At 45.7% G+C, this 5,000-nt stretch overlaps 1 protein-coding gene across 3 annotated transcripts in view; it reads right to left on the bottom strand.

The window, feature by feature from the left end:
- Positions 1-5,000, bottom strand: part of baz2ba (bromodomain adjacent to zinc finger domain, 2Ba) — an 86,612-nt gene that overhangs the window by 59,338 nt on the left and 22,274 nt on the right. The window lies entirely within an intron of this gene.

Genomic DNA, 5,000 nt, shown 5'->3' with positions numbered 1-5,000 from the left:
AGTGAAATTGAAACCAGAGATATGAGGGAAAAAAGAGACATGGAGAGATGAGAGACAGACAGACAGACAGACAGACAGACAGACAGACAGACAGACAGACAGACAGACAGACAGACAGACAGACAGACAGACAGAGAAAGACTGAGAAAGACTGATAGATAGGCTGAGACATAGAGACAGACAGAAAAGGCCAACAAATAAGCACAGACAGACAGACAGACAGACAGAGAAACAGGTAAAGACAGAACAAATAGACATAAACAGATTAACAGACAGACAGGCAGAGACAGACTGATAGACAGACACAAACGAACAGACAGGCAAAGACGGGTAAACAGACAGACATAGACATATGAACAAACAAAGACAGACAGACAGACAAAAATAGATGGACAGACGAGGAGAAATGAACAGACAGACAGAAAGAAAGAGACAGATAGACAGACAGACATACAGACAGAAAGACAGAGAGACAGGCAGAAACAGACAGACAGACAAGGGACAAATAAACTGACAGACAGGCATAAACAGATGAACAGACACATGGACAGGTAGGTACAGACAAAAAAAAAAAGTATGACCTATGAACCATGAGGGAGTCGGTGTGTTTTAATATCAGCAGACGACTTCAACACTTAGTTCTCCTTCTGCCGTCACACTAGAAAATCGCTGTAACAATCGTTATCGCTGTCTTTCCTCATAAGTAGCTCTTTAGCTTCAAAAGCTAACTGGCTAATCAGTGTAGCAATTACATCGTGCTAAGCGTGCTAGCTATCGATCCGATCTCTGGTTCTCACCAGTTTCCTGGAAAATCTTGCAATATCATTTTTCATATTAAAACCAAAGTGGGGATAAAAACATTTCTTTTGAGACGTAACCAGCACATTATTGTAACAACTGACCAATCAGAGATAAGAATAGTTTTAGACGAGGTCACGGAGTACACAACCAAACCGAGAAAGAGGGAAAGGTAGAGAAGTGAAGGGCGCTGATATAGCCTCCCATCTGCCACAGAGTCATAAACACACACACACACACACACACACACACACACACACACACAACCCCAGCGAGAGACATCGAGAAACACAGAGAGAGAACAAAAAAAAAAAAAAAAACGAGAGGGAGGGTGTGAGCGAGAAAGAGCTCTGTCGTTCACCTTGGTGTCACCTCTGCTGAGCCGAGTGGGATGATGGGATAGGTAGAGACATGGAGACCCTCGCCTCACACACACACACACACACACACACACACACACACACACACACCTGTCTTCTTCCCTTCCTTCTCCACACTCCATCCTTCACTCTCTGTAGGTGATCATCCATCTCTCTCTCTCTCTCTCTCTCTCTCTCTCTCTCTCTCTCTCTCTCTCTCTCTCTCTCTCTCGCTCTCTCGCTCTCTCTCTCGCACACACGCTCCCTTGCTCACACACACACACACACACACACACACACACACACACACACACACACACACACACACCAAATCTGTGATCAGTGGAGCCATTTTAGCCAGCCAGAGATTGTCTCAAAGGTATTCTTGTGGTCTTGCCCCCTCCCTTCGTTCTCTTTAAACACACACACACACACACACACACACACACACACACACACACACACACACACACACACACACACTCACACACACACACACACACACACACACACACACACACACACACACACACACACACACACACACACAGAGCCTCTCAGGAATCCAAACACAACAGCTCATGCTAAAAACACACACAACACAGTAAACCGGACAGACAGAGCCTCGGAGGCTTTCTCACACCTGCTGTAAAGAGCGAGAGAGAGAGAGAGAGAGAGAGAGAGAGAGAGAGAGAGAGAGAGAGAGAGAGAAAGAGGCAGATGAGTGTGTGTGTGTGTGTGTGTGTGTGTGTGTGTGTGTAGCATGGAGCCGGAGGGCAGGGTTTGAAATAAGAGACAGCGTTTTAAAGAGGAAGCAGAATTTCACCTGTGATTAGTGTAGCTGCAGGGCAAAGAGCTCACCGAACACACACTCCAATCCCCACCCCTCTTTCTCTCTCTTTCTCTATCTAGCTCTCTATCTTTCCATCTATCTCCTCTAGTCTCTCTCCCCTTCTCCCCTACCACCCGTTACATCCATCTCCATCTATCCATCTCTCCTTTTACTTCCTGTTTTACACTCTATGTGCTCGCAACAAGGAGGAACGATAGATAAATCTATTCATCAAAAAAAAAAAAAGTGTCATCATGTCCTCTATTGAAAATGTGACTGGAGCAAAACCGTTCCCTCTTTCACTCCTCCAAGAAACGGCCAAAAGAACCTCTCATCCCCTGGCCTTGTTCTCCTTCCCTCTCTCCTTCTCTCCATATCTCTGTTTTTCTCAGCGTCCCTGTGTCTTCCTGTCCGCCTCTCTTTTCATCCATTTCTCCTTCACTCCTCCACGCCACTCATGCTCACTCTCTCATCCGAGCACTGGGGGAGTGACCCAGCAGCTGGGACTTCAGAAAGTAACCAATAAAACACAAACCTACACACACACACACACACACACACGCACACATTCCTTCTGTTTCAACCCCCCACGAACATCTGCACAACACACACACACACACACACACACACACACACACACACGCGCGCGCGCGCGCGCTAACAGAGTTGTTGTGTAAGTGGAATAAAAACATCTGAGATGAGATGGATCTCAATACCCGTAACCCAGGGGGCTAAAACTTTTTCACATCTCCACACTGCCAGACAGAGTAAACTGGAATATTAAGAAATCAGTATGACGTGTGTAGGAACAACAACCATTTCTAACACGCTCTCATTTTTTTAAATACACAAATCCCTGACATTTCTATCGAATACCGTACAAAATGATCCGACCCAAAAACACAGCGTTTGTTTACAGGAGTGTCGGCTGCATTTTATGCTCGGCGTCGCTCCGTGATGTCGAATCAGAGGCAACTGAAAACCTCACGAAAGTTCACGAGGCTCCACAAAATATCCACAATGAACATTTTGGATGTCTTTCTATAGAAATGGTCTCATATGTTATTACAGGATGCACAAAATAACAACAGGAAGTGGTATACTAAGTGAGGGGCGGTGTGTGTGTGTGTGTGTGTGTGTGTGTGTGTGTGTGTGTGTGTGTGTGTGTGTGTGTGTGTGTATTTCATTGGCATAAATTGGAACAGAACCACGGTGTGTTTTTTTAAGAAGCAGGTACAGGATGGAACGTTTCCAGCTGCTGTAACATCAGGAGAAGCCAGAAGTTTAAATAAAACCAGACGTTCTTTTCCTGTTGTGTCTGCAGGAAGTTACAGGAAGTTACAGCGCTACCTCTGCCATGTTAATCTGTATTCTACGTGATTCACGTAGCAGCGGCGGTGCTGAGAAAGCGTGCTCGAGAAACAGTTTAACAAGGAGAGATCGAGAATCGATGTTGGTCACAAATTATTGGTTGCTAAATAAATAAAAGTATAGCAAATTTACTGATAATTATATAGAAATACATTTATTTTACTCAATGCAAATATGTTAAAAAAAGATGCAGTGTGTGTGTGTGTGTGTGTGTGTGTGTGTGTGTGTGTGTGTGTGTGTGTGTGTTTGTGTGTGTGTGTATTGCTGTGGTGTAAGAGGATTAAAACACTCAGACTTCTAAAGTACTAAAGGAGGCTGTTGTGAAATTGCTCACACACACACACACACACACACACACACACACACACACACACACACACACACATATAACGGTTCTGCAAATGACCTGTAGGTGTGTGTTTGATTCACGGTGGTGAGATTCGGTAAAGCACAACCACACCTTGCTATATTTGCCCTTCACAAAGGTGTGTGTGTGTGTGTGTGTGTGTGTGTGTGTGTGTGTGTGTGTGTGTGTGTGTGTGTGTATAAATTAGCTGTGCACAGCACTCTTGAGACACATCCTACGCTGGACACATGCAGGGAAAGATGGAGAGATGAGGCAGCAAAGAGAGAGACAGAGAGAGGGATGGGAAAAAAAAGAGAAGGATAGAGAGAGAGAGAGAGAGAGAGAGAGAGAGAGAGAGAGAGAGAGAGAGAGAGAGAAGAGAAGAGAAGAGGAGAGGAGAGGAGAGAAGAGAAAGAAAGCAGTGGGAGAGGATGGTATATGACAGGGCTTAGACTGATGCGCTTGAACACACACACACACACACACACACACACACACACACACACACACACACACACTCACACACACACACACACACACACACACACTCACACACTCCCCTTCCCTCTCTGCGTGCAACTGCGGTGTAAATGTCATCATGTACACAGTTTATCCTCTGTGCGAGCGAGAGGAGCAGATGGAAGGAGGGAGTGGGGGAAGAGGGGGAGAAAAGAGGGAAAGAGAGAAAGAAGGAAAGAGAGAGAAGAGAGAGAGAGAGAAAGAGCGAGTGAGCCCACTGCGGAGAGGAGGAGAGGAGCGCAGCAGCCTCTCCTGTCGTTCCTTCATTAGTATTCCAGCGCTCACTCTTCAGAGCCATCTTCACACACCGATTTTAGCATCAGCGACGCAGGAGAAAGGCTCGGGGCCCGAGCACGCAAACAATCGCTCCGGCCATTTCTCCACATCTCCAATTCCGCTGGTCATGTGTCCACCACCGTCCCTGTGTCCCTATAAACACCGCCATACGCTACGTACCACACAATAACGGAAGAAAGCTTCAATACAAGTCAGTTCAGCTTCGATACAATAAAGTGAGGCTCAGATACGATACGATACGATACGATACCATACCATACCATACCATATGATCTGACTCTCACTCGCTCTGATGGGACACTATACAGCAGCGGTACGGTTCGATTTCGATCCGATCTGTTCGGTACGGCTGTAATACTTATAGAGTAAATAAACACTGCGACGTTTTCGACACCCTGTGTGACACCTATGATTTGATACACTCCGATTCGTGTAATAGAATTCAATTCAAGTTCGATACAATCAGCTCTGCAATATG

This window comes from Silurus aristotelis (genome assembly GCF_946808225.1).
Source record: "Silurus aristotelis genome assembly, chromosome: 2".
Classification (NCBI taxonomy): Eukaryota; Metazoa; Chordata; class Actinopteri; order Siluriformes; family Siluridae; genus Silurus; species Silurus aristotelis.
The sequence above is the reverse complement of the archived record's forward strand: the minus strand, read 5'-3'. Positions and strand labels throughout refer to the sequence as shown.